The sequence below is a fragment of the Procambarus clarkii genome, chromosome 11, assembly GCF_040958095.1.
Source record: "Procambarus clarkii isolate CNS0578487 chromosome 11, FALCON_Pclarkii_2.0, whole genome shotgun sequence".
Classification (NCBI taxonomy): Eukaryota; Metazoa; Arthropoda; class Malacostraca; order Decapoda; family Cambaridae; genus Procambarus; species Procambarus clarkii.
The window spans coordinates 8,561,605-8,588,978 of NC_091160.1; the positions used below are offsets into that span (position 1 = coordinate 8,561,605).

Sequence of the window (27,374 nt, forward strand, 5' to 3'; positions counted from 1 at the left end):
ATTGATTTTTGATTTACCTCCAACAGTGAAAAGAAATGTACGAAAGATTGAGAAAATTCGTGTTAGAATTATTAATCTTACTTTTTCGGTCATATTTAATAATATATGTCTACAGGAAAGACTGCTACCAAAATATACTAATATATATATATATATATTTTCTCTAATTTCTCTAATTTATATATATATATATATATATATATAAAATTTATATATATATATATATATATATATATATATATATATATATATATATATATATGTCGTACCTAGTAGCCAGAACGCACTTCTCAGCCTACTATGCAAGGCCCGATTTGCCTAATAAGCCAAGTTTTCCTGAATTAATATATTTACTCTAATTTTTTTCTTATGAAATGATAAAGCTACCCATTTCATTATGTATGAGGTCAATTTTTTTTTATTGGAGTTAAAATTAACGTAGATATATGACCGAACCTAACCAAGCCTACCTAACCTAACCTAACCTATCTTTATAGGTTAGGTTTGGTTAGGTAGCCGAAAAAGTTAGGTTAGGTTAGGTTAGGTAGGTTAGGTAGTCGAAAAACAATTAATTCATGAAAACTTGGCTTATTAGGCAAATCGGGCCTTGCATAGTAGGCTGAGAAGTGCGTTCTGGCTACTAGGTACGACATATATATATATATATATATATATATATATATATATATATATATATATATATATATATATATATATATATATATGACTGAAAACTCACACCCCAGAAGTGACTCGAACCCATACTGCCAGGAGCAACGCAACTGGTATCTACAGGACGCCTTAATCCGCTTGACCATCACGACCGGACATAAGGAAGTGATAGCCGAAGCTATTTGAACCACTTCCCCGCCGGCACTCGGATGGTTATCTTGGGCATAGCATTTTATCAAATCACGCAAAATATTCACACACTCTCCGTCACTATGTCATGGAGTGCGAAAAAATACGTGAATTTAGAAACAGATTTAAAACAAATTTACAGCAACTGTGCAAATATTTCATTCACAATGATCCACTAGGAGGAATTTTAGCCCAATATTCACAGTTTGCTAACTGTAGATAGTAAGTGTGGCAGTAACCATTCCACTACCGCCTATGGGGGTCCAATTCTGTCCACAGAGTGGATATGGGGTTCAATGCTGTCTACAGAGTGGGTATGGGGTCCAATGCTGTCTACAGAGTGGGTATGGGACCCAATGCTGTCTACAGAGTGGGTATGGGGTCCAATGCTGTCTACAGAGTGGGTATGGGGTTCAATGCTGTCTACAGAGTGGGTATGGGGTCCAATGCTGTCTACAGAGTGGGTATGGGGGTCAATGCTGTCTACAGAGTGGATATGGGGGTCCAATTCTGTCCACAGAGTGGGTATGGGGTTCAATGCTATCTACAGAGTGGGTATGGGGTCCAATGCTGTCTACAGAGTGGGTATGGGGTTCAATGCTGTCTACAGAGTGGATATGGGGGTCCAATTATGTCCACAGAGTGGGTAAGGGGTTCAATGCTGTCTACAGAGTGGGTATGGGGTCCAATGCTGTCTACAGAGTGGGTATGGGGTACAATGCTGTCCACAGAGTGAGTATGGGGTACAATGCTGTCCACAGAGTGGGTATAGGGTTCAATGCTGTCTACAGAGTGGGTATGAGGTCCAATGCTATCCACAGTGTTGGTATGGGGTCCAATGCTATTCACAGAGTGGATATGGGGTCCAATGCTATCCACAGAATGGGTATGGGGTCCAATGCTATCCACAGAGTGGGTATGGGGTCCAGTGCTGTTTACAGAGAGGGTATGGGGTCCAATGCTGTCTACAGAGTGGGTATGGGGTCCAATGCTATCCACAGAGTGGGTATGGGAGGGGGTCCAATAATATGCACAGGATGGGTATGGGGTCCAATACCGTCCACAAGATCAGTATGGGGTATACATAATTATTGAAGAACAAAACTTTCGTATATTATTCTAAACAAAACATAGTTACAATAGCAACACCGATACTCGCTGCTGAGCCTACTAATGTATGATGCTCATTTGCAGTTTTAAAATACATACATAGTGTATGTATTATGTTCATTTACAATTGCAAATACATGCATAGTGACATAAGATTTTTAAAATACTTTCGTGAGTAAAAAGTATTTTTTTTAATGGAAAATGATAACTGCTGAAACAACAGTCCTACGCTATTGAGTATTTGTTATTGTTGGAAGACGACGTCTGTAATTTGGACTGGGTATGAACTGAAATCTGATTCGCTGGCGGTTGATATGGCAAGTTGCTATTGGCTGGTGGAATAATTTGAATTCTGGTGATTGGTGGACAAGTGTGTATACAGTCGGGAAGGGAAGCGGCTGGCTCTCAGTGTGCAGTCTCGCACTACAGGGGACGGACGCAGTCACGAGTGTGTCAAGGAAGCGAGGTGTACAAATATACGTATAATTTTATAGAGAGTAATATGACTGACATCAACAAGTGATCCATACAGTGAAGCACAAATGCAATACATCAGACAATGGAGAGGTGTGGCGAGTGTTCGGGTGTACTGGGAAGACGTATTGTAGGCGTCAAGTGTTGCATCTGCAACATAAGATTTCACCTGGGCTGTGCAGAATTATCTCCAGGATGCACAAACAGGCAAGGAATTTACTTGGGGTGGTGATAGCCGGCACACCATGGGCAACAGGTTAGTTTAGTGCATTTTACAGTGTGAATGATCATATTCTAATGAGTATTGGAGTTTCCTCTCCATGTTAGATCCCGTCTTCGTGGAACTTGCTGCTAGAGTAAGTTCTTTAATGTTCAAGACTGACGGCTTTGGCCGTACTCTCTCTGGGATCGAGCGGGCCTTTAGAATAAGGATAATAAGCGCGTGCAGTCGTTGTGAGGATGAAACTTTCAAACTGCATGTAACGTAAAGTATATTTAATTAAAAACAAAAGTTTAACATGTACGAAGTTCATCAAATATCGGTTCATCCTGGGTTCACGATTTACAATGTATACTTTTTTGAGAAATTTGTAAAATAAAATTTCTATTGGTCAAGGGGCCCGGGGAGGTTTTGCCAGGGGGGGGGGGGGAATATTTTGCCTAGATTTCTTCAAAAGCCGTGAGCATGGACTATGTCTCAGAACGTATTACTAAAGCTTCTTCAAAAAGTATAAACCACTTACTGTTCCTGAAGGGGTCCGGATCACCTGGATAAAGATTAGATTGAGTTAACTGTACTAGAGCGGCAAGTATAAGTTACTTGGTAGCAAGTTATCAATAACGTCATATGCAGTAAAACGGTAAAGACCTAAGCAGTTAAGGTGGAGAAATTTCATTATTCAAGTAAACGGTAAGTTAGTAGTGTGTACATTGTTAGGGGGTGAGGTCCGGAGGGAGCCTGAATGAGAGATATAGGACAAGATACCCTTTGGGCGAACGGGGAAGTGTGTATAGCTGAAGAATAGCCACGTCGGTTTTACGAAGGCGGATATGGCTTTCACCAATTGGCGAGTGGTAACACAAATGGGGTTTCGCGAGCGCTTCGGCCTGGGTTCGTATCCTGGCTGGCGAAGATTTACTGGCTGCCAATCCTTAACCGTAGCTTCTGTTTACCAAACCGTAAAATGGTTACCTGCTTGTTAAAAGATTTGGCGGGTCGTAATCCGGGGAATATTAGGATTAATGACCTGCCCGTAACGCTATGCGTGCTAGTGACTAAAATAATGTTAGGACTGTGTGTGTGTGTGTGTGTGTGTATGTATATATATATATATATATATTCGCATATAGTCCTGGGGACCATTCAGGCTTGTTCGCATATATATATATATATATATATATATATATATATATATATATATTGTGACGGTAACGCGTTGGTGTTCGGCTGTTTAAGGCTAGGGGTATGGCCTCGTCACATAGTTATAAAAAAAAATAGAAAAACTGGAACTTCGTCTGTGGTAAGGTAAGGAGAAGACACACAAAACACAAGTAAAACTTTAACAATGAAATTTTAATTACGTTAAATAAATCAAAACATGAAAATAATGCACAAACAAATATGTATAATAAAATCAATGAATCAAAATAATAAGAATACTGAAATGACACAATGAAAGTTACGTTAAGGCAAAATAATAAGAAGTGCAACACAAAAGTTAAGTGGGAGGTGCTGGAATATTGGCTTAAAGCCACCACCTCTCTCAGTACACTCTAGAGTCTAGCTGGGAGGAGTGCTGGCTACGAAAGCACGGAACATTCTGAAGACTGATGTTGGGGCGACCCCAGACATCAGGTAGTATTGGGGGGGAGTGCAGGTGCAGCCAGACCGGCGACCAATCAGCGGAGCCGTAGCGATCAACGGGTAGTTTGGTGGTTGGAGTTCGAACAGGTGGCTGGTTGCATACGTTTCTGCTCACCCTGGCAAGCCTTGCTGGTGCTGGTGTTGTTGTCGTTGTTGGACATTTCTTCCATAGTCTTTTTATATAATTGTGAAGACGTAATTTTGGAGGGAAGAGCAGGCTCAATCTCTTGAAGGAGATTATCGTCACAATATATATATATATATATATATATATATATATATATATGCAATTAAAAAAAAGTGCCACAAGTACATGTGCCACACGACTGTTAACTCTTGAAGAGTATACTTCATTGATGCAGCAGGAAAGTGTTTAGGAGCCCTGAGTTGATCAACTTTGCCAAGAGGAACAGTGAAGTGGTTGTCAATAATGACAACAGGATCCTGAGTCAAGATACGCACCTGAGGTTCACCAGATGGAGACTTTATTTCTGTGCCAGGTGCATCATCAAGAATACAAAACTCTTCATCAGTACCAGAGCTATATTCCTCAAATGGATTATCAAGTTGTTCCTTCTGTGCTTCTTTAAGGGCATATTCAGTGTCTGTCAATTCAGTTTCACTAGCTGTATATAATTACAAAGTGGCAAAATTAGGTCACCATCCCTATAAAGAGGGGACGGTGAAGGCGGCTGCCTTCAGTTGGTTCTGGTTTGGCAGACTGCTGGAGTAGGTCTTGATACAACTTGGACTTTTTGCTTGGGTTGCTTGGCGGACTGAGTAGGTAGTTGCTACCCGGCCACCACAAATTGTAGGTCGATGTAGACGACGCTGGTTAGTCTTGCTGCCGTCTCCGTGTTTCTCGGTTATAGTGTGGGCTGTGGTTTTGTTGCTTGGGAAGTCTTGGTTGTAGGTTTCATATAAATCCATTGCTTCGTTACTGACTTCAAACCCAGATGTCACGACCTCTCCGGAGGGTGAGGTCGTGACGGTCGCCACCACTTACGGGCTATTCATGTCTGTGCCATCTTTTGGGTGGCTTAATCTTCATCAATCACAGACTTCAATATTTATAATGATACATGACTAGCAGAGTCCAAGCTTGGCGGGTGTCCTGTACGCTCTGTTTACCTAAGTGGCGTATGAAACGCAGCCCATACAAACGGATGGTGCCATTTGCTATGAACATGACATAGGCTATCACATGTCATTGGCAAGGCTGGGTGACGGGTTGTGGAGTAAGAATCTGAGAGAGGTCTGCAGTTCACGCATGTATCCCTTGTTTAAATGATTCTGCGTCGACGTTTAAGGTAATACTTCCTTCCGGATGGGATGTCGTCTTATCCCTCGTGGGTATATCTTGGTTATCATGATTTCGGGGCTTAGCGTCCCCGCGGCCTAGTCCTCGGCCAGGCCTCTTTTTTGTTACACACGCCAAGGAAGCAGCCAATAGCAGCTCTCTCGGGTACCTATTTACTGCTAGGTAACAGGGGCTTCAGGGTGAAAAGCTTTTTGCCCATTTGTCTCCGCCTCCACTGGGGATCGAACCCAGAACCTCAGGACTACTAACCTGAAGCGCTGTCCACTCCCCCTGACAGGCAAATGTGATCCATAGGGTACGCGAGATCTTCATTCTAGGGTTTGTTGACTAGGTAGGCGGTAACGAAGTTGTCTTCCAAGGTTGTGGTTTCATTATCTGTAGTTTCCATTGTTCGAGTGGTCTGGGGCCGGTGTTGACCTTCCTGGGTCACGTCCTGGCGCTGGTTGACCTGCAGGTCTCACGATCGGTGAGGGGAGCAGGTGCTTGCCGGTATTGGAGTAGTTTCTCTAGGCTTGACGGGGTCTATAGATGGGGTGCTGGCCATTGGTGTAGTAGTATCTGGTGAGCATGGCCTCGGATATTGAAGGCCGGAGAATTTTCTACAATATTTGGTACTGCTTTCTGATACAGTATTCTGGCCGGGGAAGATTTAATAAGTGTCAAACCTTGCCTGTAGCCTCTGTTTACCCAACAGTAAAATGGGTACCTGTTTGTTGAAAGATTTGGCAGTTGTATTCCGTGGAACATAGAATTAAGGACTTGCCCGAAATGCAATGCGTGCTAGTGTCTGTACATGAATGTAAGAACTTATGGTTGAAGGCTGAAGAGAAACAATCTTTGTCCACATGGTTTTTTTTTTCTCGACCAACAACAAAAAAACTATCAGGTACATGAATTACTATTTAAAAGATCATAAATAAAAGTATCTGCTCCAAACATGCTACCTCCAACATCTGTAGTACTCAATCCCAACAGAACTCGTGTATACAAATAATACCAAAAAAATATCTGCCAGTTTTTTCTTAATGTATGAGGGACAGCAACAGTGCTATCGAAGGCGCGTGATGTTGGCGACGACCGGGTCTGATTCGCTGGCCTGGTTGGGCGGTGTCGTCTGGATCTGCGATTGACTGTTGCCGCGGGTGGTGTTCGTCCAGAAGTTGCGTGGAGCGCGGCCCCTTGTTGGGAGGTCGGGGAAGGCTACTGCCTGGATGTTGAATGTCTTCGGTTTTGGAGTGGCGGTGGTTTGTCTGGCTTCATTCTGTGTTTCAGCTTTCCTAGCTGTGCAGTCCCAGAAACGGCGGTGTGGGCTTCATCTCATAGTAGGCAGCGCTGGTAGGTAGCTTTGCAACTCCTGTAACGTTTTTCCATAGAGATGCTGCAAATCTGCTCACGGCTGATGCAGTTCTGGGCAAAGTGGGTGCATTGATAACGCCTGAAGCACTGTCGTAGGCGGATATGCTGCCTTCAGGTGCAGCAGTTCCTGGGAGAGGAAATTGTGCACAAGGGAGGAGAGGGAAACGCGAAACATGTAATACGATGGTGTTCAGTGATAGCAAAGATTACCACTTGAGGTGGTAGATGCTTGACATGGGAATGAGATATTGGTCGTAGGATTGTGGCAAAAATAAAAAATAAACTGCAGAATAAGTGAATAGGGTAGTACGCACCCCCCCCCCCTTTCCCTCCCTCGTCAATTACCACGAGCAGGAGGCATAGTGGGAGTAATGTTGGCTAATAAATGAGATTTGCATTTTTGGCTCCCTGGTTATAAAGAAAGGTTTAACTTAGGAAGTTTAGATTCAGGAAGGCTTAGTCCGGTGTGCTCTATTTTGTAGTACACTTTTGTTGCCAACCTTTATTCTGGACTACTGTCGTGGGAAGGACACTATTTTACAGTATTTGAGGCAGTTAGCCGATATTTTTATGTATACAAAGTGACAATGCTGACAGCTTCAGGATGCTATCTCTGGGGATTGCTAGAACCGTGTCCAGCAACCAATTTGTCTCCTTGCCACTTCGTGGATGGGAGGGAAAGGGGAGGGGGGGGGGGATTAATCTAGCTCCAGAAGTCTTCCCCACAGACTGGCAAGCAAGAGCCCCCCTGTTAAAAAATTATCACGTCTTATCACGTCTTATTAAAAAATAAGACGTGATAAAATAAATGCGGCTTGCATGTTAGTTAAGATAAGAACCAAAATAAAGGTGCAGGCAAGCAAAATTCATTAGTCTGCACTAAGTTGACTAATTGTTGATAGTTTAATGAATTGTATCGGTATAAACGGTAAACGCCTTATGTACTTTATCCAATCAAAAACTTCAATATTTTGTTCCTCTGATAACCCTTCTGCCTGCCTAGCCGCACATTGTAATCTAAGTACCACAACTATTTTTTTCCCAGAATAGTTTTCCCACAGCAGGAAATGACTAGTGATTTATTGATTTATTTAAAATTTATTAATTTATAGTTTATTTTTTACGATAATTTTAGATACCTTTATTCCCACAAATAGTTTCCTGCACCAGGGGGGGAGGGGTTATTAATGTAATAGTCCATCAGTCGGAACTATCGAGTGGTAGACAATTTGCCATAATACTGGATACTTCAAACATAAATTGATGGGTTATTTAAGGACTGCAGAACACTCATACATCACTCCACCCCCATTGCGCTTAAGGTACTCTGTGGCTAGATAGCTACCAAGTAGCTCGGTTTGTCGTGCCTGCACAGTCGTTCAATCTGTGTACTAGACGTGATCATTTCATTCCCTTTATATACTGCACATGCACAACCTGCTCTACCAGTGCCTAATTGCACAGAACCATTAGTAAAAACATAGGATTCGGTTGGTTTGAGATTTTGGAGATTGTCCATAGCTTCTAGTGTTATGCATCCCGGTTTGTCAATTATAACATCCTTGTGCGGACATCCTTGGCGAGATGCGTGTACTGGTAACACTTCAGACATTGTTGTCGAAGCGTTCCATCTTAATTCGGTAGGGTGGGATCTTGTCGCCGAAGAGGTAGTCCTTGAATGGCGGCTTGGTTGGTTGCGGCTAATGAGGCGAACTTTAAGTTAAGTTTTACGTTCGCCGAGGAGAGCCCCAGAATATACCCTAGTTTTAATTTTCTACGCTGGTGTAGATGTCGGCTATTAATTGACTTTTCAGTGATCGACTCTTCCCGTTGATGAAGACGGTTCTTGTGGTCTGGAATTGGCGTGGAGGTTCTTTTAGGTCAATCTGACGTAGAGATCATGAATTGCTAAGGTCCTTCTTGCTGTCAAATTAGAATATAAAATCTACTACTTCCTGGCCGATGTCAAGGCGAGTAACGCCTGCCGCGTCCTCGAGGATCTTCAGGAGGTCGGTCATGTTGAATGCCTGGTTATTAAGGCATTGTTGTTAAGGCACTGCGTTGTCGACTATCGCAGTGTTTCAGTCGGTTATGTGAAAGTGAAATTCGTAGTAGGAAGAAAAGTCTTGTTCCTTTGTGCTTATGTGAAGGTAAAATTTAGTGGACGTGTTTGGTTCCTGTTTCTGTACAGTTGTTAATCATGTAAAATTGGCCTCACAATTAGTATCAATGTCAAGGGAGTTAAAAAACTGTTTAAATGACAACACCAATATACTGTGTGATGGGGAATAAAACAATGTACAAAAACCGTCCAGAAATATCTGAACACAATGGCGTGAAATAATCTCTAAGCACTGACCAATAACTCTATAATATAAAAGTAGATGGCATACATAATGAATAACGATCTAACCAGTGTGGTTACCGTTTTGTTCATTGTGGTTGTGTAAACACTTATCAGTGCAACGCGTCTGACCATCTCAGTCTACCCGCATCTACTCTGGCTTTCCCGCGTCTGGAGGAGTGGCGTCAGTTACCAAATTATCAGATGTTAATACTGACAAACTGGGAACGATCACTCTAAACATAACTATAATGTACACTTAGCATAATACAGTAATAATGAATACAATAAAAGAATTGGTTACAGGGTCGGTCAATGATGCAAAGTTGGTCATAATACGCTCACCACTGCTGGCGACGCTGACTGACCTTTTCAATCTTGATAAACCCACAAGATGTATAAATGAATACTATCAATGAAGATGCCACTCCAGACCGACAACCAGAGTGCAACTCCCTAGTCTCATGACTGATGGATGCCTACTACTATAGATACTGACACGACAGCATGATAAAAATTCCAAAACAAAATGCTCATTATCATAATAGTATGCAATTTCATACTACAAACAAAACTGAGGGATGAAAATGTAATTATTTCATTTAATTCTTAGTAAGAATAGGGTAATTGATTCGTAACATCTTTTAATTGTCTATGATTTCAACGCTGTCACACTCCTTTAAATGCTATTATGCTAGACTCTCAAACACACCCTCATAGATCCTCTTTGCATTTTTAAGCACCCTGGCAAAATGTCATGTTCTGGGGATTTATTTGACTTTCATTTTTCTACTTAATAACATCCTCCATGGTAACTGCTAGTCGACCTGTCTTTCCCTACCAGTATGGAATTGATAGAAAGTTGGCAGATAGATGTTAAGTGTGAGGTTCTGAGGCTAGGTAATAAAGCAGCCCGTCCTCTAAAGACCCAAAGTCCATTCCATGCACCTGCCAAACCCTGTAGCCATTGACCCCAGGCCAATGGCTACAGCACGTTCAGTTCCCTGACGAATCGGTTGTCTTGTCCGGCAAACCTCTCGGCTAGTCTAACAAGACGAGGGATAATGTCTGCGCGTGATGCAAAGGGGGGGGGGGGGAGGTGCTTGCTTGAGCAAGAAATTCCAGAGTTTGGAGAGGATGGGGGAGGAAGGAGGACGAGACGGTGGCATTCTTGGAAGAGGATTTGGTATGGAGAGAAGAGGCTTGAATTTCGGTGGCCTTTCCACCACGGATTAGACTTATTTCGGTGTAGGCTTTCTGCTAGAGTTCTTAAGCGGCAGGAGGCTAGTGGTGAGGCGGTGGTGGTGGTGTTCTGGTACAGTTGAGGTGTTCTGTCTAGCGTTCAGACGTCGTCTTCCCTATTGAGGAGTACTTTGGCCTGGCCCATCTTCAAGCGTCAGGGAAGGTTCGTTTGATTCGTGCACATTCAAGCTTTGGTAACGGTTCCTTCTGGGTCTTCTCTTTTGTGGACATATGGTGGTGCCACCCAGTCATAGTTTGGTTCGTCTACAGTCCCGGACTGAGATTACAGTCACCATCAAAAATCATCCTTCTCGTGTCATTCTGTAAAAAAATAAAGCAAACCATCCGAGACAACTCTTCCCTCTCAGCTCGCCTATGCGTCCCTGAGTGCGCGCACACATTCAGCAAGGGAATCACAGAACCCATAAACGACACATGCGCCAAAATCACATTACCACAGTCATCCATTTCTGAGCTCGCTATCCCCATACTCGCCCTCTTCGCAAACAATATCATCGTGCCACCCTCTGATAACACAGGAGGGTTCAGCAACAACTCGAAATAATCCAACACCACCTCCAGTCGGTCCATACACTTAACATTATGCTCCTGAATAAATATAACATCCAACTTGTGATAGCGGGCCACCAACACAAGCTGACGTTGCTTCAAATGTCAATTCAACCCATTAACGTTCAATGTCACACATTTCATCCACACATCCATTGAGAAATATAAACATAAGACGACATTCACACAACACTACCACTACATCCCAGGGGAGCATCGCACTCAACAGAAGAGCCCTCAACCCCATCTCCCAAAACTACTGGAGTGGGAGCCACTTCGGCAAGCTTACCCAGAGAACTCTTCTGGAGCCTTACCCACCAAATCTCCCCCTACCGACTCTTCCTGGACTCCTTTCACAATATCCCACCAATCCACATTCTGTGTATCACCAGGTGGTGGACCACTCCCGCGAATTTTAGGGACTCCATCACAGACACGCCCCCACCAGAAGGCGGAATATCCGAGTCGGACGGAACCATAGGATCACACTGCACAGCCGTCAAGGAAAGGGGGGGGGGGGGCAGCCTCCTCCTTGCATCTAGGATATTCTGAAGAGAACCCCCAAATTTCTGCCGCTTCATACTGTGCTGCCCAGTGCCAACAGGCAATCTGCCTCACGTCGTTCAGAACCGCGACTAGGAGCATGTACATCCTCCATAAGCACTTCTGCCACCACCTCAGTTGCTCGAGCAGCAGACAGAGCTGCATCAACACCATCACGGATCACTTGCTCCGGGTTCCGATGCACACCAATCGACTCAGCATTGGAGCACCCATCCACCGATGAAATGCCCACCACTGCATCTACCACCTCACCAGAGCTGGTAGTCACCGCAGCACACTCGCCTTTGGAGCCTGTCTGCACGGGCACGCACGGGCCTGTAGGGAGAACAACATCCCCACCAGACCGTCCGGGAGACGCCACAGCAGTACGGACGTCATCCCCACCAGGAGATACCACTGAAGCAGCACTTATAGGACCCAGATTGGCGCCATCCACCACTGCATCCGTTCCCAAACAAGGGGCATTGCTCAAAACTGATAGATCTTCTTGCTCGTGCAAAGGAGGAAAATCATTTTCATTAAATAGATTAACCCGGTCGTCCATCCTAGTGGTGCAGGCATCAGCCATATGGCCAACATGACCACACTTGAAACATGTCAGAGTCTGCCCCTAGTAGAAGAAGCCGACCGTATAGTCAGCAATCGATAGAGAGGAAGGCACATTTCCACAAAGGACTATTTTTGCCGTCCTGTAACCATTAAAGAGTCCCTTGACGGCTCCAGACGTGTGCCTACACACACGAATAAAGTAGACACGCCCATACCTGGAAAGCGCCCAACGGAGAAGATCCTGACATTTCAATTGGAGCATTTTTAATAGATACGCATGTGTACTCCACACTCAAATTTGCCACCCCTCAGAGTCCCGACCGTTGCTCAGCCGCACCTCCCGACCCTCATACTGTTCGATAAACTGCCGGAACAAGCAATTCTCGGCGAACTTCACCACCACTCTGTCCTCGCGAATGATCTGCAGACCAACGAGTTCTTCTACCTTCACTTTCATAATATCAAACAGCGTATTGCTGATGACCCCAATATCCACTTTGCAGGTGAATGTCAGCCCTGCCGACTCCTTCCTCATGAGTGGCGGCACGTAAGTCCCCATACCGAGACGAATAAGTAGTCACCCTGCAGTGGCAAACGACCACTCGCCAGGGCAACCGAGAAGCGATCAATGGAAACACCAGCAGACACACCTCAGGAACGTCCGACCTGGCTGGTGGTTCAGAGTGGACTCGCCCATTTATACTGTTTCCTTTTAGAATTTCCATGCCCTAATCCAACTTAATATAGCGCCCTCAATACCATGAGCCTCTATTTTTTTTAATCGGTCTTTCATGTGGCATTGTATTAAAAGCTTTGCTAAAGTCAAGGTACACATCACAATCTTTACCACTATCAACTGCCTCAACTATACTGGAATAAAAAGATAGCAAATTTGTTAAACATGAACGGCTATTTGTAAAACCATGTTGCGACTCGTTTATTAATTTGTTTTTCAAGATGAAGACGAAATGTATTTGCAATTATCGATTAAAGTAACTTTCCCACAATAGACGTTAGGATAATTGGCCGATAGTTTGACGCAAGTGATCTATCTCCTTTCTTAAAAATTGGTACCACATTAGCTACCTTCCATGACTCTGGCACTCTACCTAACTCTATTGATTTATTAAATATGGTAGACAGTGGCTCGGAAAGCTCCTCCTTGCATTCTTTAAGCAACCTGGCAAACACTTCATCAGGCCCTGGGGATTTGTTTGGTTTGAGTTTTACTATTCGTTTAATTACGTCTTCCCTGGTAACTGCTAAACTATTCAACCTGTCCTCGTCCCCACCCACATACTTGTTCGGCTGAAGGCATATTGTTAAGTTCCTCTTTAGTAAATACAGATATAAAATATTTATTAAATACTACTCATCTCCTCATTATCCGTTATTTGACCTGTCTCGGTTCTTAATGGCCCTATCCTTTCCCTAATCTTTGTCCGGTATAACTGGAAAAACCCTTTAGGATTTCTTTGCTTGCCCTGCTATGCGAACTTCGTAGTTTCTTTTTGCTTTCCTTATCTCTTTAAGTATTTCTAACCAGTTGTACGAATTCCTGTTCTAAAGTGACTTCCCCATTCTTAATCCTTTTGTACCACGCTCTTTTTACCTATAAGGTTCTTCAGATTCTTTGTTATCCACTTTGGATCATTATTATTCGAGCTATTCAATTTATTTGGTATACTACGTTCCTGGGCTTCGCTTAGAATATTTTTAAATAGGTTGCCATGTTCACAGAAAATGGTACCATCCGTTTTCTATGTGCGGCGGCTGAGACGCCAGTAAGGGAGGTAAACAAGAGCGTACAGGACGCTACCAGCTTGGAAGCTGCTAGTCATGTATCTGTTTAAGTATTAAAGTCAATAACCAAGCCATGGCTTTGTCAACCCTACAACCAAGACTTCCTCGGTAACACACAACACCACAGTTATATTTTGAACCCACATCGAAAACCCCTTTTACGTCACCTATCGCTGGGTTCACGTCTAGCTCAAAGACCGGCCCACACTCCATACCCAAGATTTTCCAATCTATTTGACCCAAAAAATTTCTTAGGCTATTGAAATTAGCTTTTCGAAATCGGGCACTTTAACAAAATTTTCTCCTACAGATCTATTCCATTCTATGCTAAATCTGATTTCTTTATGATCACTTTTTCCTAGCTTACTCCCTATTTCGATGTCCTTAATTTGTGTTCCCCTGTTAGTTAACACTAAATCTAAAATATTATTTTCTCGCGTTGGTTCCTTAATTGTGTTGCGAAAGAAAGCAATCAATTAATTCTAGAAAATCTTCATTATTCCCCGTTTTATTAAACTAGTTTATTCCACTAAAATTAGTCACCCATGACATACTTTTCGATCTAGATATTTCATCCCATAGATGCTTTGCTTCCATTCTGTCTAAATTTGGTGGCCTATATATAACTCCTATTATAATATTATTTGCTTTTTCGTTTAATTCTATCCAAATAGTTTGTATGGCTCAGATTTGATTCCCTCTTTGAGACTACATTTCTAATTGTCCCTAACGTATATGGCTACTCCCCCTCCTCGTCTAATATGTGTGAAATGGTTTAAATCCATTTATTTGATATTCTGCAAATAGTTCTTTATTTTCTACATTCATCTACGTTTCGGTAAGCGCAATAATTTTTTTGTGCAAACAAGAGCATTTAATTGGTTTATTTTATTTCTTAGACTTCTATTGTTAGTGTAATACACCCTAAGTGAATTGTTATTTTGAGGCCCTTCTCTTTCCCTGATTATTTTGCCAATTCCTTTCTCCCACAAACGCATACTTTTATTACCTCCTTCCTCCAAATCAATTCCTATACCACTAGCTACTAACAGTTTAAACCCAAACAAACACCTCTAACCACTGGTTCCAACGAGTTCGCAACATCCACCACCCAAGCCCTCGATAGATGCACCCCATCCCGAGCATACATTTCGCTTCTTCCATAGAAGTGTTCCCAGTTGTCTCTGAAAGATATTGCATTAGACTTGCAATTTCTTTCCAGCCGGCAATTGACCCCAAGTGCCCTCGACATCCATTTATTTCCCACTCCCTTTCTTGGAAGTATTCCACATATGATCGGGATTCCTCCCTTGCTCCTAACTAATTCTATGGCTGTCTTGAATCTTTGAATTAGTTTCTCACTGCTAACACGCTCAACATCATTACCCCCTGCACTAATACAAATAATGGGTTTGTTCCCATTTCCCGTCATATTCATGTTTCCAACAATATCACCAATTCCAGCTCCCGGATAGCAAACCCTTAACCTGTTCCCCCTATCTCTGGCACAAAAAGTTCTGTCTAAATACCTCACCTGGGAATCTCCCACAGCCAAACTTTGCTTCGTTCCTCCCTTTTCCTTTTTGAGCACTTTGTGGAACCTGCGCTTCAATGCTCCTCGTTGCTTTGCCTTTGCCTCCTTGTTGAACTACAGGTTCACCACAGCACTCGTCCTCTAACACATGAAATGCGTTAGGAGTCCTTAGGCTATTAGTTGTCGGTTTTGCCAAGGTCTTCTTAAGACCCCTGTCCTTTACAACTTGCCAAGACGGTCTTTTTAATACTGGTCGCCTCCTTTATTTCTTCCTGATGTTGTTTCAGCTGTCGTACCTCCTCCCGTTGCGAATCCAACTCTGTCCTCAGAGCTCCAACTAGATTCATCAGTTCCTTCACTAATCCTTCCATTATTGCTGTAATGTTGCTACAATCGGAGCTCGAGCTAACACAACCTCTCACACTGTGGTCCGGTTATTGTGCTGACCATACAAATACCTGTTACAAAAGTTATAGCTATTAATACTGCAGCTTTCAGGTCTCTGGGCATTTTTCTTCTAAATTTGAAGTAATTTCTTTAATTTGTACGTTTCTAATAATTGCATTAGACAGTCCCAAAGCCAAAATAGGTTTTTTTTCCTGCAAGTCTCATTGGCCAATCAATGTCATGTTTACCAACTCCAACATGGGACGGGATCCACACAAATTTTTTACAACATTTATCATTGGCAAAAATTTCATTCCATTTACTATTACAAGCTACTTCAGACATAAATAATGGGTTATTTATGGAATGCAGAACACTCGCACCATCACTCCACCCCCATTGCGCTTAAGGTACTCCGTGGCTAGATAGCTACCCAGTAGCTCGGTTTGTCGTGCTTGCCCAGTAGCTCAATCTGTGTACTAGACGTGATCTGTTGTTGTTTTCAGATTTAGCTACTCAGGACGAAGTGTCCATGTAGCACGGGCTATGGTGAGCCCGTAATTGAGTTTGGTTATACATGATAACCTATTTCCTGTGATATTTGGGTCTAAGTTTAAAGTGGAGGAGGGGATTTCTCCTTTTCCCTGCTTATTTATCGCTTCTGTTTTAGTGCACTAGTTTTAATCTTGTTTTATTAACATTATCTTGGTGGCGGATGTAGATGCAGAATGCTCACTAATGAGTCCCATTCCTCAACAGCTTTTCTAATCATTGTAGTCGCGGTGGAATGTGCATCTACTGCAGCTGCTGTCGTTATATTAATGTTGAGTTTGATGCGCAGGGGTTCAGTAGCTTCACATTCCAGTAAGTAGTGCAATAGTGGCGCCTCTGCTTCAGTTTCACAGATGTGACACTCTTTAACTATTGGGTTCATTACCTCCCAGCAGCACTTGTAACCAAGTCTGAGTCTGTGTATGGCTACTGCAATGTCTCTGGATATCTTTTTGCCAGGCTTGAAAGAGGAGTAACCAGTGGCTTCTTCGTACCATATCGCAGTGGATCTTCCTTCTGCTACTTTGGCTCTGTGGCGACTTTCGATAGTTGAGAATAGTTTCTTCTTGATTTGCTCCTTTATCTGTGAGAAACTTGGAGGTATTTGAACCTGTACAACAGATAGAGCAGTGGCAGTTTTTGCTAGTGAGTCTGCCTTTTCATTACCATCTATGCCAATGTGACTTGATATCCAATTTAGGGTGATTGACAGCCCTCGATTTTGGGCTTCTTTACCTATATGTTGAATTTCTGTGAGGAGTTGTATATTATCTCTGTGCTGACTGGATAGCAATGCCTGGAGCGAAGATTTAGTCTGTATGAATGATGACATCATGTAAATTATTCTCAATTGTATAGTTTATTGCCTCCTTCAGGGCATATAATTCTGTTTGCAAAGTTGAGCACCCACTATTCATGCTCCAGTAAGCTTTATGGTTGGTAGTGTAAACTGCTGCCTCAGCAGAACCTCTCTATTGATCAACTGATCCATCTGTGAAGACGAGTCGTTGTGGGTCTAGAGATAGTTTCTATTTGTTGTTCTATTACTTCCTTGAGCCTCTGCGGGTCACGTGCTGATTTTTTAACTGGTAATCTTTCAATGATTATCTTTAGATTCGATTCTTCCCATGGAGGAGGCTGCCGAAAGTGTTGATATGGTCCATCTTCCCCCATTGTTTTTAATGGTCCATTTCAGGTACATTTTCTCTAAAATCCTCACATTATCTATCCATGAGCGTGTTCTATACTGTAGGTTTTTCTGAAAGGATTTATGTATGCTGTCTTTGATTGACAGTCTGGCTGTTGTTCCAGTAAGTTTTCCTATTATGGTGGCTATCCTTTGTTTCATCCTGTTTTCTAATGTTGGTAAATTTGTTTCCATTCTAAGGTTCTCTCTACGCGTCCATATAGGTGTTCCCAGCATTGTTCTCGGAGCATCATTTTGAGAGGCTTCCAGTTTCTCCCATTGGGTATCACTGAGGGATGCAAGAGCAGGGGCAGCATAGTCGTTGAGTGACCGAACTGCTTGAACGTTTTACATTTTGAGTACTGGTTGAGATGCACCCTCTCTAAGATTGGTCAGAGAGCGCAAAGCTGAGTTTCTGGCTTTACAGCGTTGCCGAAGATATTCAATTTCTTGAGTGAATTTCAACTGGTTGTCTATTATGACTCCTAGGTATTGAAAAGAGGTAACCCACTCAATTTCTTGTCCTTGTATTGCCAGTCTGATGTCTTGAGTTATTGTAACGGCCATAGCTTTTATTTTATTGCTGTTTATTTTCACTGCTATGCGTTCCGCTTCCCTGCTGATAATATCTAGGCATTTTTGTGCATGGTTCCTTGCAACTCCACATTTTTGTGCATGGTTCATGAGACAGTTGAAGAGGAAGGGGCTTTGTATTCCTCCCTGAGGAGTTCCATTTTCCAGCCTCTTTGAGGTCGATGGTTTTTCCTTGGAATTTGACTTTAGCTTCTCGGTTAAGCAGGCTTCCTTTGGCAAAAGCAAGTGTGTCCTTTGATTTCCTTATTCACAAGGCAGCACAGTGTAGCTGGAGCACGGGCTAACTCGAAGGCTTTTTCAATGTCTAGAAAAATAAGGATTCCAGGTTTGTCATGGATTTTATCCAGGAGAAGGAGGTAAGGCATCCTGAGGTTCCAACACCTTTTCAGTAAGCAAACATATTTTGGTGTAGTGGATTGGCTTTCCATTTAATTCGATTAAGGGCCATTCTTTCTGCAGTTTTAGCCATACAGCTTGTTAATGAGATGGGTCTTGGATTTCCTGGGTCTTTAGGTTTTGGAATGGGAACTATAATTGCACTGACCCAAGAGAGTGGTCGGGTTCTTGTCACCCATACTGTTGACGAGATTCAAGAAGGCTTCTTCACCCTTTTCTCATAGCTTGACTAGCGTGTTGTAAGTGATTTTATCCTCGCTTGGAGCTGTATTATTAGTTTTATTTGTAACACTTGCGAGTTCTTTCAGATTGAAAGGTTGGTCTAGTTCATCAGGTAGGGGCTAAAGCATCATCTATTTTTTTTCCATCTTGCTGCTTGAAATCTTTGTTGGCGAGTCAGTTGCTTGAGGAAGTTGAGCGGAACTGGCTCTTGAAGCAAATAGATTTGGTAGCCTTTCTGCTTCTTGCTCTGGATGAACATGGTGCGGCGGAGCAGGAGGCGATTTTCCTTTGGCCTTGTTGATCTGCCTCCAGATGTCGCCCAAGTACGTATGCTGATTTAGCTTGGCACACACCACTCAACCCATTTTTCTTCTGATTTGTGCTGTTTCTTCGTGCACATGATCTCGGACAGCTCTAAGAAGTCTTAGATTAGCTTCGGTTCTATCTCTTCTGAAATTCTTTCGTGCACAATTTAGTCTGTTATGTGACTCTTTGATCCTATTACAGTAATACCAATAGTCCTTGTGTTGTTGCGTAATTTTTTTCCTCTTGGGGATGGCGTGATTTGCTTTTCTATGTATTGCATTTACTAATCTTTTTCCATTTCTTCGGTGTTGTCACGAGGAGTGTAGTTTTGGTGCCAAGTTTCGAGAGCTTCCTGAAACTTCGTCCAATCTGCCTTGATAAAGTCCCATCTGGGCTCGGGAGCTGGAGGTCTAGAAGGTAGTGCTATATTAATAACTGTTTTTGTAGCAAAGTGGTCACTAGTCAGAACATTATCCACTGACCAATGACACAACTCATAAATACTGGTGGAAACAAACGTGAGATCCAGCTTTCCCCCACAAGTGTGGGTTGGTTCCGTCGAATTAAGCAGACTGATTTCTGGCACTTCATCCAAAAGGTGATAAATATGTCTTCCGTTGGCGTCGGTTCATGGTGAATCAAGTAGTAATTCACTATGAGCGTTGAAGTCGCCAGAGATGATAGTTGTAGTGACTGCTATTTCAAAGATTGTTGAGAGATCCATTTCGTGTTCTCTCTGGCTCTTGTATACATTGAAGATGGACAGCGTTGAGTTCCTCACAGTGAGCTTAACTCCCATAATTTCGACGTTCTCGCCACAGTTGGGCAGGTCTGTGATTGCCGTGGCATTGATATTTCTTACTAGAATTGAAATGCCTTTGGTGCCACCTTGTGCCATAGGGCAGTGGAATCCTTGATATCCTGGGATATTGATATTTCTGCCAGTCCTGGTGAGTGTTTCTTGAAGTAGAACAATATCAATGCTATCCTTGAAGCACTGCTCTGAGTGTTTGTGCTTTGCTTTTGAATCCTTGAATATTCCATTGTATAATTTTGAGATTGTCCATTTTTCCGTTATAGTGGAATCATTGAGTCCATGGTTTTAACAGTACTGGTTTTCCCGACGGTTTGTCTTCTTGGCTGGAGTGGAGACTTCTTGGTGGGTGAGGAGAGACTAGGTTGGGTTGAAGTCTTTGCTACATCCAGCTACTGGGGCATTTGATGATGTAGGGATCATCATTTCTGCTTGGGAGGTCTTGGAGGCAACAGCAGGTATGTTCGTTTTGCTGCCTTCATCTATTCTGTTGCTGTTTCATAGTGGAGTAGTGCTTCTTTGTTTCCTCCAGTTGTTGGAGGCCCTGTCCTTGCTCAGACTAGAAGGATTTGGTGCGTCACTGTTGCTGATCTTCATTTATTCGAACTTGCCAAGGAGTGTACCACTGGCCGGTCGGCCGGGCAACGGCCGACGGGAGCCGGTCGGCCGAGCGGACAGCACGCTGGACTTGTGATCCTGGGTTCGATCCCAGGCGCCGGTGAGAAACAATGGGCAGAGTTTCTTTCACCCTATGCCCCTGTTACCTAGCAGTAAATAGGTACCCGGGTGTTAGTCAGCTGTCACGGGATGCTTCCTGGGGGTGGAGGCCTGGTCGAGGACTGGGCCGCGGGGACACTAAAGCCCCGAAATCATCTCAAGATAACCTCAAGATAACCTGGCTTTTTACCGAAGGTCTGGTCGATTGGGGTCTAGAAGTTGTTACTTTGGGTTGCTGGGTTGATCCGAAAGCTAGTATTCATTTTACCCCCTCTGGACATCGTTTGTTCCAGGCGTGATGTGTATCCCCGCAGTTCGGGCATTTTGCTTTCGTTTGTTTGCCTTTGTGCAGATTCTTGCATATGTTGGTATTGTGGAGCTCGCTACATACACCACATCGTTCCGGGCCTCTGCAGCCATCTTTGTAGTGGCCGAAGCGCTGACATTTGTAACAGCGCATGGGTTCTGGGTTGTACAGTCTCGGCCTGAATTGACCATAGATCCCAACACTAAGTGTTGATGCGAGGTCCTTTTATTGTTACAAGAACCTGTCTTGTTTCGATATTGTTGTGCTTGCATCTTTCCGCCGTTGTGACATTTGGGCATTCTAGGAGTCTTTGCATGAACTTCGACCGGGAAATCTTGAACTATTATTTTGGTGTGTTTTTTCTTCTGGTTTTAGTTCAACTAGGTGTTCTGTGTTCCTGAGGTTTGTGATTATATCCGGATTAGCTGTGGATATGTTACATCTACCTCTAATGTCGGGTTTGGCTCTAAGATCTGATCCTGGATTATTATTCTTCCAGTGCGGCAATGTAAGCATAAGTGGTACCATCTACTGGTTTTTTGGTTTTGAATATGGTCCTTGGCATTGGTTTGGATGCTGCTCTTGAGTTCTGGTTGGCTTCTAGTTTGGTTTCTTTTGGCGTTTCTTCGGTTCTTCTTCGTTTGTTTCCCTTTCCGTTGCCTACAAGTTGCCACGGTACTTCGTTTAGGGTTGGGTCGTCTTCAGCAATTTTCCTTGCTCTTGCTACTAGATCATTGTCCTTCTGACGTTAATAATTCAAGAAGGATGGTTAGGAAAGTCATATCCTGGGGAGAAATTGTTACACTGTACTAAGAGTGTAACTGAGGGAGTGACTGTAACTGTGTACTGCTACACTCGGCGACTGACTGTGCTCGTAAACCTGATCATTTCATTCCCTTTATATACTGCTCGTGCACACCCTGTTCTACCAGTGCCTAATTGCACAGACCAATCGGTAAAAGCATAGGATTCAGTTGGTTTGAGATTTTGAAGACGACCGTTCATAGCTTCTAGTGTTAAACATCTCGGTTTCAGTTAAAATTTGTCAATTATAACATCCTTGTGCTAACATCCTCGGCGAGATGCGTGTACTGGTAACACTTCAGACATTGTTGTCGAAGCGTTCCATCTTATTTCGGTAGGGTGGGATCTTGTAGCCAAAGAGGTAGTCCTTGTACGGCGGCTTGGTTGGTTGCGGCTAATGAGACGGTGAAGTTCAGTTTCACGTTCGCCGAGGAGAGCCCCAGAATATACCCTAGTTTTAATTTTCTACGCTGGTGTAGATGTCGGCTAATAATTGGCTTATCGGTGTTCAATTGACTCTTCCCGTTGATGAAGGTTCTTGTGGTCTGGAATTGGTGTGGAGGGTCTTTTTAGATCAATCTGACGTAGTGGTCATGAATTGCTAAGGTATTTCTTGCTGTCAAATTAGAATATAAAATCTACTCCTTCCTGGCCGATGTCAAGGCGAGTAACGCCTGCCGCGTCCTCGAGGATCTTCAGGAGGTCGGTCATGTTGAATGCCTGGTTATTAAGGCATTGTTGTTAAGGCACTGCGTTGTCGACTATCGCAGTGTTTCAGTCGGTTATGTGAAAGTGAAATTCGTAGTAGGAAGAGAGGTCTTGTTCCTTTGTACTTATGTGAAGATAAAATTTAGTGGACATATGTGGTTCCTGTTGCTGTACAGTTGTTAATCATGTAAAATTGGCCTCAAAATTAGTATCACTGTCAAGGGAATTAAAACAAAACTGTCTAAATGACAACACCAATATACTGTGTGATGGTGAATAAAACAATGTACAAAAACCGTCCAGAAATATCTGAACACAATGGGGTGAAATAACCTCTAAGCACTAATCAATAACTCTATAATATAAAAAATGAACGGCATATATCATGAATAACGATCTAACCAGACTGGTTACCGTTTTTGTTGATTGTGGTTGATATCTAAACACTTATCAGTGCGACGCGTCTGACCATCTAAGTCTACCAGTCTATACTCTGGCTTTCCCGCGTCTGGAGGAGTGGCGTCAGTTACCAAATTATCAGATGTTAATACTGACAAACTGGGAACGATCACTCTAAACATAACTATAATGTACACTTAACTATAATGTACACTTAGTATAATACAGTAATAATGAATACAATAAAAGAATTGGTTACAGGGTCGGTCAATGATGCAAAGTTGGTCATAAGACGCTCACCACTGCTGGCGACGCTGACTGACCTTTCAATCTTGATAAACCCACAAGATGTATAAATGAATACTATCAATGAAGATGCCACTCCAGACCGACAACCAGAGTGCAACTCCCTAGTCTCATGACTGATGGATGCCTACTACTATAGATACTGACACGACAGCATGATAAAAATACCAAAACAAAATGCTCATCATAATAGTATGCAATTTCATACTACAAATCAAACTGAGGGATGAAAATGTAATTATTTCATTTAATTCTTAGTAAGAATTGGCCAATGGCTACAGCACGTTCAGTTCCCTGACGAATCGGCTGTCTTGTCCGGCAAACCTCTCGGCTAGTCTAACAAGACGAGGGATAATGTCTGCGCGTGATGCAAGGGGGGGGGGGGTGCTTGCTTGAGCAAGAAATTCCAGAGTTTGGAGAGGATGGGGGAGGAAGGAGGACGAGAAGGTGACATTCTTGGAAGAGGATTTGGTATGGAGAGAAGAGGCTTGAATTTCGGTGGCCTTTCCACCACGGATTAGATTATTTTCGGTATAGGCTTACTGCTAGAGTTCTTAAGCGGCAGGAGGCTAGTGGTGACGCGGTGGTGGTGGTGTTCTGGTACAGTTGAGGTGTTCTGTCCAGCGTTCAGACGTCGTCTTCCCTATTGAGGAGTACTTTGGCCTGCCCCATCTTCAAGCATCAGGAAGGTTCGTTTGATTCGTCCACATTCAAGCTTTGGTAACGGTTCCTTCTGGGTCTTCTCTTCTGTGGACATATGGTGGTGCCACCCAGTCATAGTTTGGTTCGTCTACAGTCCCGGACTGAGATTACACAGTCACCACCAAAAATCATCCTTCTCGTGTCATTCCATAAAAAAATAAGCAAACCATCCAAGAACAACTCTTCCCTCTCAGCTCGCCTATGCGTCCCTGAGTGCGCATACACATTCAGCAAGGGAATCACAGAACCCATAAACGACACATGCGCCAAAATCACATTACCACAGTCATCCATTTCTGAGCTCGCTATCCCCATACTCGCCCTCTTCGCCAACAATATCATCGTGCCACCCTTTAATAACACAGGAGGGTTTCAGCAACACCTCGAAATAATCCAACACCACCTCCAGTCGGTCCATACACATAACATTATGCTCCTGAATAAATATAACATCCAACTTGATAGCGGGCCACCAACACAAGCTGACGTTGCTTCAAATGGCAATTCAACCCATTAACGTTCAATGTCACACATTTCATCCACACATCCATTGAGAAAAATAAACATAAGACGACATTCACACAACACTACCACTACATCCCAGGGGAGCATCGCACCCAACAGAGCTCTCAACCCCATCCCCCAAAACTACTGGAGTGGGAGCCACTTCGGCAAGCTTACCCAGAGAACTCTTCTGGAGCCTTACCCACCAAATCTCCCCATACCGACTCTTCCTGGACTCCTTTCACAATATCCCACCAATCCACATTTTGTGTATCACCAGGTGGTGAACCACTCCCGCGAATTTTAGGGACTCCATCACAGACACGCCCCCACCAGAAGGCGGAATATCCGAGTCGGACGGAACCATAGGATCACACTGCACAGCCGTCAAGGAAAGGAGGGGGGGGGGTGCCAGCCTCCTCCTTGCATCTAGGATATTCTGAAGAGAACCCCAAATTTTTGCCGCTTTATACTGTGCTGCCCAGTGCCAACAGGCAATCTGCCTCACGTCGTTCAGAACCGCGACTAGGAGCATGTACATCCTCCATAAGCACTTCTGCCACCACCTCAGTTGCTCGAGCAGCAGACAGAGCTGCATCAACACCATCACGGATCACTTGCTCCGGGTTCCGATGCACACCAATCGACTCGGCATTGGAGCACCCATCCACCGATGAAATGCCCACCACTGCATCTACCACCTCACCAGAGCTGGTAGTCACCGCAGCACACTCGCCTTCGGAGCCGGTTTGCACGGGCACGCACGGGCTTGTAGGGAGATCAACATCCCCACCAGACCGTCCGGGAGACGCCACAGCAGTACGGACGTCATCCCCACCAGGAGATACCACTGAAGCAGCACTTACAGGACCCAGATTGGCGCCATCCACCACTGCATCCGTTACCAAACAAGGGGCACTGCTCAAAACTGATAGATCTTCTTGCTCGTGCAAAGGAGAAAAATCATTTTCATTAGATTAACCCGGTCGTCCATCCTAGTGGTGCAGGCATCAGCCATATGGCCAACATGACCACAATTGAAACATGTCAGCGTCTGCCCCTGGTAGAAGCCGACCGTATAGTCAGCAATCGATAGAGAGGAAGGCACATTCCCACGAAGGACTATTTTTGCCGTCCTGTAACCATTCAAGAGTCCCTTGACGGCTCCAGACGTGTGCCTACACACACGAATAAAGTCGACACGCCCATGCCTGGTAAGCGCCCAACGGAGAAGATCCTGACATTTCAATTGGAGCATTTTTAATAGATGCGTATATGTACTCCATACTCAAATTTGCCACCCTCACAGAGCCCCGACCGTTGCTCAGCCGCACCTCCTGATCCTCATACTGTTCGATAAACTGCCGGAACAAGCAATTCTCGGCGAACTTCACCACCACTCTGTCCTCGCGAATGATCTGCAGACCAACGAGTTCTTCTATCTTCACTTTCATAATATCAAACAGCGTATTGCTGATGACCCCAATATCCACTTTGCAGGTGAATGTCAGCCCTGCCGACTCCTTCCTCCTCAGTGGCGGCACGTAAGTCCCCATACCGAGACGAATAAGTAGTCACCCTGCAGTGGCAAACGACCACTCGCCAGGGCAACCGAGAAGCGATCAATGATAACACCAGCAGACACCCCTCAGGAACGTCCGACCTGGCTGGTGGTTCAGAGTGGACTCGCCCATTTAGACCGTTTCCTTTTAGAATAGCCATGCCCTAATCCAACTTAATATAGCACCCTCAATACCATGAGCCTCTATTTTTTTTAATCAGTCTTTCATTTGGCATTGTATTAAAAGCTTTGCTAAAGTCAAGGTACACAACATCACAATCTTTACCACTATCAACTGCCTCAACTATGCTGGAATAAAAAGATAGCAAATTTGTTAAACATGAATGGCTATTTGTAAACCCATGTTGCGACTCGTTTATTAATTTTTTTTCAAGATGAAGACTAATTGTATTTGCAATTATCGATTAAAGTAACTTTCCCACAATAGACGTTAGGATAATTGGCCGATAGTTTGACGCAAGTGATCTATCTCCTTTCTTAAAAATTGGTACCACATTAGCTACCTTCCATGACTCTGGCACTCTACCTAACTCTATTGATTTATTAAATATGGTAGACAGTGGCTCGGAAAGCTCCTCTTTGCATTCTTTAAGCAACCTGGCAAACACTTCATCAGGCCCTGGGGATTTGTTTGGTTCGAGTTTTACTATTTGTTTAATTACGTCGTCCCTGGTAACTGCTAAACTATTCAACCTGTCCTCGTCCCCACCCACATATACTTGTTCGGCTGAAGGCATATTGTTAAGTTCCTCTTTAGTAAATAAAGATATAAAATATTTATTAAAAATACTAATCTCGTCATTATCCGTTATTTGACCTGTCAGTTTTTAATGGACCTATCCATTCCCTAATATTTATTCGGTATAACTGAAAAAAACCCTTTAGGATTTGTCTTTGCTTGCCCTGCTATGCGAACTTCATAGTTTCTTTTTGCTTTCCTTAACATTTCTAACCAGTTGTACGAATTCCTGTTCTAAAGTGACCTCCCCATTTTTAATCCTTTTGTACCAAGCTCTCTTTTTATCTATAAGGTTCTTCAAATTCTTTGTTATCCACTTTGGGTCATTAGTATTCGATCTATTCAATTTGTATGGTATACTACGTTCCTGTGCTTTGCATAGAATATTTTTAAATCGGTTATATTTTGAATCCAAATGCGACATGTCTCCCTCTCCCGTCCGCCTTTGTTTTCGTCGCTGCTCCTCTGTCTACGGCTGCTAGTGACTTTTAACCCCTTCTCATTCTTCACATACACGTGTCTCCTAATATCTGTCCTGGTGCAGTCATCAGGAGGAT

The 27,374-nt window shown here is 43.4% G+C and overlaps 1 long non-coding RNA gene across 1 annotated transcript in view; it reads left to right on the forward strand.

The window, feature by feature from the left end:
* Positions 1–2,415: 2,415 nt before the first annotated feature.
* The window catches only part of LOC138363393 (uncharacterized), a 222,466-nt gene continuing 197,507 nt past the window's right edge, over positions 2,416–27,374 (forward strand). The window contains exon 1 of the long non-coding RNA XR_011228047.1: positions 2,416–2,437. This is a non-coding gene — a long non-coding RNA (uncharacterized lncRNA). The remainder of the gene's footprint in view (positions 2,438–27,374) is intronic.